Consider the following 11,629-nt stretch of genomic DNA (forward strand, 5'->3'; position numbering starts at 1 on the left):
CGACGCGTAACGTTCAATGTTTCAAAAATAACTGCAAGCAATCCCTAAGTTACCCTTAAACAAATTCAATATTCAAATGACGAATAAAAATACCCAATGAGTGAAAATTAGCGCTCCTCGACGCGTTGCCTTCAACAGTCCTAAGTTCATTACCCGTAACCTATAAGTATACCTTAATCCTAAGGCACCTTAAAGTAGACTAGTTGCTAGTGAGTAGCACAGTTCTAACTTATTTCACATTCACCACATATTTTTTGAGTCTATCCGCAGATCATACCAGCGCTCAAAACATACCGTGTTCCACAGGTTCATTCGAGAAAGGCACGGATTAAGTCTTGATTGAGTTCTTTGGTTGATCACGCTATTTTTAGTTTTACTGTTCGATAAACCATTACTAAATTAATTATACCCGAATTTTAGGAAATTAATACTTGAGTACTAATTACAATGTAGAAATAAAAGGCTACATGTTTAATAACAGTTCAAAATTATTTACACCTCTGATTAAATTAAGAGCTAGTTATAAGAAAATCAATGAATGTTTTTAAGAAGCATGAGATCTATCATTTTTTAATTTGTTTAAAAAGAATGTCGTTTTCTAGCACTTTTAGCCACACCCCATCGTATACGATGTGTCTATTAGGTATTCTACTAGTACTATCTCTATAGTCGTTCATAAAATTACTAATTTTAATAAGGTTTACTTGAAGTTAGGACTTTCTCTAACATGACAGTGGACAAACTAGATATACGGAATAAATACCCCCAAGACAAAAGACCCCCGGTCATAATCCACTATTTTTTAAAACGTACAAAAAACCCTCTCTCTCAAGACAAAATCCCCCGCTCATTTTCCCTCCATCGAAGGAAAGAGTACAAAAACCCCAGACACAGTAAAAATAACGGGAAAAAATACAATATCAATATTATCAGAAGTAAAATGAGACTAGAAGTACTGCGCTGAATTGTCATGTGATTTAGGGTGTTTTGTCATCGACTACCATTCGGGGGATATTATCCGGGGGATTATGTCTCATACGGCAGGGGATTATGTCCTTTTTCGCTCTGATGGCGGAATTATGACCGCGGGATAACCTTAAATTCTCGTTCAGCCAAAAGCGTGATCGGGTCTGCTGTTGTTGAAGACGCGGGAGTCGGGACACCATTTTTTACTCCCTGTCTTGATTAGAGCATGCCGCTGGTTTAAGTAGTTTCTGTTTTGTGTTTTCTTAACCGTCTTTTAGTCTTGTAAAGAAAGGTTTAACATTCTTGGTAAATAGAATTTGCTATGATACGCTTATTACCTCCTGTTTATAATTTTTTTTTTGGTTTTTCAGTGTTTTGTTACGAAACAACCAGAAATACCAGAAATCGTTGATTAATCCGGTTCTATTCACTATATGGCGGGTGTACCAGAGGTATCCACTCTAGTGAAAAAACTTGTATCCAGTGACAATCTGGGCACCAAAAAAACCATGAATGGTCTAGAAAATCTAGCCACTCCACCAAAAATTTCTGTGCCCTCAGAATCTGAAGGACCCATTAAAAAATGGGTACCTCAAATGGCAAGAAAGCCCTGGATGGTAAAGAAAAATGAACCACTCCAGTCCAAAAAATTGATCCGATATTTCTACCCGATATTTTTTAAAGAAAAATACTTATACTTGAGAGTAGATGGCGCCATAAGACTTAATATTTAACGAATCACAAGCCTAGAGAATTACAGCAGAGTTAGCAGACGTATAACTGGGGATCCTGTTATTCCAAAGATAAGTCGCCTGAAACCTCAAAAAGTCGAAAAGTTGGCGTTTTTGAACAAGTGCACCCTTTAATTACTGCATTATTACAAAGCACAATTAGTATTATTTCATTGAATGCCTGATCTTCAAGTTGAACGCCTGTTAACAAGGGGAAAAAGTGTTTTTCTGTGATATACATACAGTTGAGAAAATTTCCAAAAATATAAGAAATTCTCAAAATTGTTTTACATATCTAGTCTACTTCAAATGCTCATATTGGAATAAGTTACAAACTGTGATTATTATCAAAATAAAGTTAGTGTTTTCCAACCTATATTTTAGCATCTATTTTCTTATTTATTGTTATTATTGATGTCGATTAATTTATCGGTATCGGTTTAATATCGGTTTATTCGAAGGATCGGGTAAAATATCGGTATCGGTACGTATCGGTTTCCCAAGTATCGAATGATATCGGTATCGGTTAAAACTGGTACCGGCCCATCTCTTAATGTTTTACTACGGAGCGATGTTGATATAGAAGAAATAAATAATCAATTAAATATCAATAAGAACTATTTTACCAGCGGACTTTGTCATCTTGATTTCAAATCATATTGCAGCGCACTCTTACGTTCAAATGTTTAAGATACAAACCCTATACCAAAGCAAACCGCGGCAATTATATTTGCCGCTTTTCAATTTGAGTTGACTGCTGATTGAATTAATTATGTATAGAGTTTGCTTTGTGAGTAGTTGTCATAAAAGCAGAAAAAATATCCTGAGCTTCGCTTTTTTAATATTCCTTGTGTGATTAGTAATCAATGTAGTAAAACTAAAGTATTGTCCGAAAAAAGACGCAAAGAATGGATAAAGAAGCAGACCCTTAGCCCAAGCTCTGTTAAAAATCAGAGGGTGTGTTCAAGAAATTTTTATTCTGGTAAGACATTATGTATATATATTCCTTGTTATTTGGTATTTGTACTATTTATGTTTTCATTTGTACTAAAGGCCTTCCATCAAAGTTATTTGATGACAGTAATTCGGAAAACACACTGGGGCGAGGCCACCATTGGGATATTCTCCGTCACACCAAGGGTCACCGCCAGACTGTGCCAAAGTTCACTACAGGCAAGAGGCTAGTCAACTCTCACTGCCTATAGCGGTGCTTCTAGGCAAGAGAGAGAAGACCTCAATGGTGGCATCACCCCTGTGTTTTAATTATCTGTATGTAATTTCCAAAATGGTCCACTCACTTACAAATGAACACCGATTACACTGAGTGATCGGTCCTTCAGGCGCTAGCGAGTGTCAATCCACAACCGTAATCATTCATGTACACGAATGTTTTATACTTTTAGGTTAATAAGGTTGGCGGGCAAGTCCGGAGAGTCATGAACCGTTCACTAATGTGAAAAGGTTTCGAACTATATGATAATATTGGCTGAGTGTGTTGCGACGGCTCAGATAACCCATACACTGGATCACTGGTGATTGTAAAATTGTATATATTGGGAATATGAAGGATTGGGGGGGAGTTAAATCAAAAGCGCATACATTAAAATAAAATAATATATTTTTCGTGTGCTACAGAGTGCCACCTACTAAAAGAAACCACACAGGATCAACGTTGTTGCTTTGTCTTATGAGGACGTCATTAGTTTATAAATAAGTTTGAGCAAAATAAGTTATTTATTATAATTTCTTGAACATCAATCTTCTGAGAAACCTACTACAGATTTAAACGTTTTTGGTGCAAACTTCAAAATTTGTAAAGCCAGCCTTAATTAAAACTATGCCCGTCAAGATGCTTTCAAGTTAGTAATCGTCGACATGAAGTCCATTCAAAATAATTAATTTCATTATAAAATGTTTTCGGAAAATGTAATTGTTCTTGAAAAAGCGTAGATATGTAATTTTTTCAATTAATTTAAAGGGAATGGATCGATTAACAGTAAAAGCAGTTGATTGAATTTAATATTGATTAAGGATTAAATGGATAAAAATAACTTAAACAATTGCAATATCTGAACTTCAGTTAAATGATAAACCTCACACATATCGTTTGTTTTTTCGGCCTTGGTCCAAAGGTCCAAATCAAGACGTTTTTATATAATTCCCTCTTGTTCCTAACCGTAATGTCGAGTTTACTAAAATAAAGGCAATGATCCGTGCTGTTACAGGGAGAACACGGATTTGAACCAAGTACCTCTCGATCTGCGGTCGAATGCTCTACCACTGCGCTATTCCCTCTTGTTCATAACCGTAATGTCTATTTAACTAAAATAAAGGCAATGATCCGTGCTGTTACAGGGGGAACTCGGGTTTGAACCAACGACCTCTCGATCTGCAGTCGAATGCTCAATCGCTGAGCTATTCCCCCTTTCTATGAACCGTAATGTCTATTTAACTAAAATAAAGGCAATGATACGTGCTGTTACAGGGGGAACTCGGGTTTGAACCAAGGACCTCTCGATCTGAGTCAAATGCTCTACTACTGAGCTATTCCCTTTTGTTCATAACCGTAATGACTAATTAACTAAAATAAAGGCAATGTTCCGTGCTGTTACAGGGGGAAATCGGGTTTGAACCAAGGCCCTCTCGATCTGCAGTCGAATGCTCTACCACTGAGCTATTCCCCCTTGCTCATAACCGTAATGTCTAATTAAGTAAAATAAAGGCAATGATCCGTGCTGTTACAGGGGGAACACGGGTTTGAACCAACGACCTCTCGATCTGCAGTCGAATGCTCTATCGCTGAGCTATTCCCCCTTTCTATTAACCGTAATGTCTATTTAACTAAAATAAAGGCAATGATACGTGCTGTTACAGGGGGAACTCGGGTTTGAACCAAGGACCTCTCGATCTGAGTCAAATGCTCTACTACTGAGCTATTCCCTCTTGTTCATAACCGTAATGACTAATTAACTAAAATAAAGGCAATGATCCGTGCTGTTCCAGGGGGAACACGAGTTTGAACCAAGGACCTCTCGATCTGCAGTCGAATGCTCTACCGCTGAGCTATTCCCCCTTGTTCATAACCATAATGTCTATTTAACTAAAATAAAGGCAATGATACGTGCTGTTACAGGGGGAACTCGGGTTTGAACCAAGGACCTCTCGATCTGAGTCAAATGCTCTTCCACTGAGCTATTCCCTCTTGTTAATAACCGTAATGACTAATTAACTAAAATAAAGGCAATGATACGTGCTGTTACAGGGGGAAGTCGGGTTTGAACCAGGGACCTCTAGATCTGCAGTCGAATGCTCTACCACTGAGCTATTCCCTCTTGTTCATAACCGTAATGTCTATTTAACTAAAATAAAGGCAATGATACGTGCTGTTACAGGGCGAACACGGGTTTGAACCAAGGACCTCTCGATCTGCAGTCGAATGCTTTACCGCAGTGCTATTCCCCCTTTCTCTTAACCGTAATGTCTATTTAACTAAAATAAAGGCAATGATACGTGCTGTTACAGGAGGAACTCGGGTTTGAACCAAGGACCTCTCGATCTAAGTCAAATGCTCTTCCACTGAGCTATTCCCCCTTGTTCATAACTGTAATGACTAGTTAACTAAAATAAAGGCAATGATCCGTGCTGTTACAGGGGGAACTCGGTTTTGAACCAAGGACCTCTCGATCTGAGTCAAATGCTCTTCCACTGAGCTATTCCCTCTAGTTCATAAACGTAATGACTAATTTACTAAAATAAAGGCAATGATCCGTGCTGTTACAGGGGGAACTCGGGTTTGAACCAACGACCTCTCGATCTGCAGTCGAATGCTCTATCGCTGAGCTATTCCCCCTTTCTATTAACCGTAATGTCTATTTAACTAAAATAAAGGCAATGATACGTGCTGTTACAGGGGGAACTCGGGTTTGAACCAAGGACCTCTCGATCTGAGTCAAATGCTCTACTACTGAGCTATTCCCTCTTGTTCATAACCGTAATGACTAATTAACTAAAATAAAGGCAATGATCCGTGCTGTTACAGGGGGAAATCGTGTTTAAACCAAGGACCTCTCGATCTGCAGTCGAATGATCTACCACTGACCTATTTCCCCTTGCTCATAACCGTAATGTCTAATTAAGTAAAATAAAGGCAATGATCCGTGCTGTTACAGGGGGAACACTGGTTTGAACCAAGTACCTCTCGATCTGCGGTCGAATGCTCTACCACTGAGCTATTCCCTCTTGTTCATAACCGTAATGTCTATTTAACTAAAATAAAGGCAATGATCCGTGCTGTTACAGGGGGAACACGAGTTTGAACCAGGGACCTCTCGATCTGCAGTCGAATGCTCTACCATTGAGCTATTCGCCAATGTCCATAACCGTAATGTCGAATTCACTAAAATAAAGGCAATGATCCGTGCTGTTACAGGGGGAACTCGGGTTTAAACCAAGGACCTCTCGATCTGAGTCAAATGCTCTTCCACTGAGCTATTCCCCATTGTTCATAACCGTAATGACTAGTTAACTAAAATAAAGGCAATGATCCGTGCTGTTACAGGGGGAACTCGGTTTTGAACCAAGGACCTCTCGATCTGAGTCAAATGCTCTTCCACTGAGCTATTCCCTCTAGTTCATAAACGTAATGAATAATTTACTAAAATAAAGGCAATGATCCGTGCTGTTCCAGGGGGAACACGAGTTTGAACCAAGGACCTCTCGATCTGCAGTCGAATGCTCTACCGCTGAGCTATTCCCCCTTGTTCATAACCATAATGTCTATTTAACTAAAATAAAGGCAATGATACGTGCTGTTACAGGGGGAACTCGGGTTTGAACCAAGGACCTCTCGATCTGAGTCAAATGCTCTTCCACTGAGCTATTCCCTCTTGTTAATAACCGTAATGACTAATTAACTAAAATAAAGGCAATGATACGTGCTGTTACAGGGGGAAGTCGGGTTTGAACCAGGGACCTCTAGATCTGCAGTCGAATGCTCTACCACTGAGCTATTCCCTCTTGTTCATAACCGTAATGTCTATTTAACTAAAATAAAGGCAATGATACGTGCTGTTACAGGGCGAACACGGGTTTGAACCAAGGACCTCTCGATCTGCAGTCGAATGCTTTACCGCAGTGCTATTCCCCCTTTCTCTTAACCGTAATGTCTATTTAACTAAAATAAAGGCAATGATACGTGCTGTTACAGGAGGAACTCGGGTTTGAACCAAGGACCTCTCGATCTAAGTCAAATGCTCTTCCACTGAGCTATTCCCCCTTGTTCATAACCGTAATGACTAGTTAACTAAAATAAAGGCAATGATCCGTGCTGTTACAGGGGGAACTCGGTTTTGAACCAAGGACCTCTCGATCTGAGTCAAATGCTCTTCCACTGAGCTATTCCCTCTAGTTCATAAACGTAATGACTAATTTACTAAAATAAAGGCAATGATCCGTGCTGTTACAGGGGGAACTCGGGTTTGAACCAACGACCTCTCGATCTGCAGTCGAATGCTCTATAGCTGAGCTATTCCCCCTTTCTATTAACCGTAATGTCTATTTAACTAAAATAAAGGCAATGATACGTGCTGTTACAGGGGGAACTCGGGTTTGAACCAAGGACCTCTCGATCTGAGTCAAATGCTCTACTACTGAGCTATTCCCTCTTGTTCATAACCGTAATGACTAATTAACTAAAATAAAGGCAATGATCCGTGCTGTTACAGGGGGAAGTCGGGTTTGAACCAGGGACCTCTAGATCTGCAGTCGAATGCTCTACCACTGAGCTATTCCCTCTTGTTCATAACCGTAATGTCTATTTAACTAAAATAAAGGCAATGATCCGTGCTGTTACAGGGGGAACACTGGTTTGAACCAAGTACCTCTCGATCTGCGGTCGAATGATCTACCACTGACCTATTTCCCCTTGCTCATAACCGTAATGTCTAATTAAGTAAAATAAAGGCAATGATCCGTGCTGTTACAGGGGGAACACTGGTTTGAACCAAGTACCTCTCGATCTGCGGTCGAATGCTCTACCACTGAGCTATTCCCTCTTGTTCATAACCGTAATGTCTATTTAACTAAAATAAAGGCAATGATCCGTGCTGTTACAGGGGGAACACGAGTTTGAACCAGGGACCTCTCGATCTGCAGTCGAATGCTCTACCATTGAGCTATTCGCCAATGTCCATAACCGTAATGTCGAATTCACTAAAATAAAGGCAATGATCCGTGCTGTTACAGGGGGAACTCGGGTTTAAACCAAGGACCTCTCGATCTGAGTCAAATGCTCATCCACTGAGCTATTCCTCATTGTTCATAACCGTAATGACTAGTTAACTAAAATAAAGGCAATGATCCGTGCTGTTACAGGGGGAACTCGGTTTTGAACCAAGGACCTCTCGATCTGAGTCAAATGCTCTTCCACTGAGCTATTCCCTCTAGTTCATAAACGTAATGAATAATTTACTAAAATAAAGGCAATGATCCGTGCTGTTACAGGGGGAACTCGGGTTTGAACCAACGACCTCTCGATCTGCAGTCGAATGCTCTATCGCTGAGCTATTCCCCCTTTCTAATAACCGTAATGTCTATTTAACTAAAATAAAGGCAATGATACGTGCTGTTACAGGGGGAACACGAGTTTGAACCAGGGACCTCTCGATCTGCAGTCGAATGCTCTACCATTGAGCTATTCGCCAATGTCCATAACCGTAATGTCGAATTCACTAAAATAAAGGCAATGATCCGTGCTGTTACAGGGGGAACTCGGGTTTAAACCAAGGACCTCTCGATCTGAGTCAAATGCTCTTCCACTGAGCTATTCCCCATTGTTCATAACCGTAATGACTAGTTAACTAAAATAAAGGCAATGATCCGTGCTGTTACAGGGGGAACTCGGTTTTGAACCAAGGACCTCTCGATCTGAGTCAAATGCTCTTCCACTGAGCTATTCCCTCTAGTTCATAAACGTAATGAATAATTTACTAAAATAAAGGCAATGATCCGTGCTGTTCCAGGGGGAACACGAGTTTGAACCAAGGACCTCTCGATCTGCAGTCGAATGCTCTACCGCTGAGCTATTCCCCCTTGTTCATAACCATAATGTCTATTTAACTAAAATAAAGGCAATGATACGTGCTGTTACAGGGGGAACTCGGGTTTGAACCAAGGACCTCTCGATCTGAGTCAAATGCTCTTCCACTGAGCTATTCCCTCTTGTTAATAACCGTAATGACTAATTAACTAAAATAAAGGCAATGATACGTGCTGTTACAGGGGGAAGTCGGGTTTGAACCAGGGACCTCTAGATCTGCAGTCGAATGCTCTACCACTGAGCTATTCCCTCTTGTTCATAACCGTAATGTCTATTTAACTAAAATAAAGGCAATGATACGTGCTGTTACAGGGCGAACACGGGTTTGAACCAAGGACCTCTCGATCTGCAGTCGAATGCTTTACCGCAGTGCTATTCCCCCTTTCTCTTAACCGTAATGTCTATTTAACTAAAATAAAGGCAATGATACGTGCTGTTACAGGAGGAACTCGGGTTTGAACCAAGGACCTCTCGATCTAAGTCAAATGCTCTTCCACTGAGCTATTCCCCCTTGTTCATAACCGTAATGACTAGTTAACTAAAATAAAGGCAATGATCCGTGCTGTTACAGGGGGAACTCGGTTTTGAACCAAGGACCTCTCGATCTGAGTCAAATGCTCTTCCACTGAGCTATTCCCTCTAGTTCATAAACGTAATGACTAATTTACTAAAATAAAGGCAATGATCCGTGCTGTTACAGGGGGAACTCGGGTTTGAACCAACGACCTCTCGATCTGCAGTCGAATGCTCTATAGCTGAGCTATTCCCCCTTTCTATTAACCGTAATGTCTATTTAACTAAAATAAAGGCAATGATACGTGCTGTTACAGGGGGAACTCGGGTTTGAACCAAGGACCTCTCGATCTGAGTCAAATGCTCTACTACTGAGCTATTCCCTCTTGTTCATAACCGTAATGACTAATTAACTAAAATAAAGGCAATGATCCGTGCTGTTACAGGGGGAAGTCGGGTTTGAACCAGGGACCTCTAGATCTGCAGTCGAATGCTCTACCACTGAGCTATTCCCTCTTGTTCATAACCGTAATGTCTATTTAACTAAAATAAAGGCAATGATCCGTGCTGTTACAGGGGGAACACTGGTTTGAACCAAGTACCTCTCGATCTGCGGTCGAATGATCTACCACTGACCTATTTCCCCTTGCTCATAACCGTAATGTCTAATTAAGTAAAATAAAGGCAATGATCCGTGCTGTTACAGGGGGAACACTGGTTTGAACCAAGTACCTCTCGATCTGCGGTCGAATGCTCTACCACTGAGCTATTCCCTCTTGTTCATAACCGTAATGTCTATTTAACTAAAATAAAGGCAATGATCCGTGCTGTTACAGGGGGAACACGAGTTTGAACCAGGGACCTCTCGATCTGCAGTCGAATGCTCTACCATTGAGCTATTCGCCAATGTCCATAACCGTAATGTCGAATTCACTAAAATAAAGGCAATGATCCGTGCTGTTACAGGGGGAACTCGGGTTTAAACCAAGGACCTCTCGATCTGAGTCAAATGCTCTTCCACTGAGCTATTCCTCATTGTTCATAACCGTAATGACTAGTTAACTAAAATAAAGGCAATGATCCGTGCTGTTACAGGGGGAACTCGGTTTTGAACCAAGGACCTCTCGATCTGAGTCAAATGCTCTTCCACTGAGCTATTCCCTCTAGTTCATAAACGTAATGAATAATTTACTAAAATAAAGGCAATGATCCGTGCTGTTACAGGGGGAACTCGGGTTTGAACCAACGACCTCTCGATCTGCAGTCGAATGCTCTATCGCTGAGCTATTCCCCCTTTCTAATAACCGTAATGTCTATTTAACTAAAATAAAGGCAATGATACGTGCTGTTACAGGGGGAACTCGGGTTTGAACCAAGGACCTCTCGATCTGAGTCAAATGCTCTACTACTGAGCTATTCCCTCTTGTTCATAACCGTAATGACTAATTAACTAAAATAAAGGCAATGATCCGTGCTGTTACAGGGGGAAATCGTGTTTAAACCAAGGACCTCTCGATCTGCAGTCGAATGATCTACCACTGACCTATTTCCCCTTGCTCATAACCGTAATGTCTAATTAAGTAAAATAAAGGCAATGATCCGTGCTGTTACAGGGGGAACACTGGTTTGAACCAAGTACCTCTCGATCTGCGGTCGAATGCTCTACCACTGAGCTATTCCCTCTTGTTCATAACCGTAATGTCTATTTAACTAAAATAACGGCAATGATCCGTGCTGTTACATGGGGAACACGAGTTTGAACCAGGGACCTCTCGATCTGCAGTCGAATGCTCTACCATTGAGCTATTCCCCAATGTCCATAACCGTAATGTCGAATTCACTAAAATAAAGGCAATGATCCGTGCTGTTACAGGGGGAACTCGGGTTTAAACCAAGGACCTCTCGATCTGAGTCAAATGCTCTTCCACTGAGCTATTCCCTCTAGTTCATAACCGTAATGATTAATTAACTAAAATAATGGCAATGATCCGTTCTTTTACAGTGGGAACTCGGGTTTGAACCAAGGACCTCTCGATCCGCAGTCGAATGCTCTACCACTGAGCTATTCCCTCTTGTTCCTAACCGTAATGTCGAGTTTACTAAAATAAAGGCAATGATCCGTGCTGTTACAGGAGGAACTCGGGTTTGAACCAACGACCTCTCGATCTGCAGTCGAATGCTCTATCGCTGAGCTATTCCCCCTTTCTATTAACCGTAATGTCTATTTAACTAAAATAAAGGCAATGATACGTGCTGTTACAGGGGGAACTCGGGTTTGAACCAAGGACCTCTCGATCTGAGTCAAATGCTCTACTACTGAGCT

General features: G+C 40.8%; 1 non-coding gene across 1 annotated transcript; it reads right to left on the minus strand.

Annotated features, from left to right (window-relative positions):
• Positions 1-11,306: 11,306 nt before the first annotated feature.
• On the minus strand, positions 11,307-11,378 carry TRNAR-GCG (transfer RNA arginine (anticodon GCG)). Its single transcript has one exon. It is a non-coding gene; the product is annotated as a tRNA-Arg (tRNA).
• Between the last annotated feature and the right edge of the window lie 251 nt (positions 11,379-11,629).

The sequence above is a fragment of the Phalangium opilio genome, unplaced genomic scaffold (assembly GCF_054372755.1).
Source record: "Phalangium opilio isolate 3A_F unplaced genomic scaffold, DU_Popi_V2 ptg000094l_1, whole genome shotgun sequence".
Classification (NCBI taxonomy): domain Eukaryota; kingdom Metazoa; phylum Arthropoda; class Arachnida; order Opiliones; family Phalangiidae; genus Phalangium; species Phalangium opilio.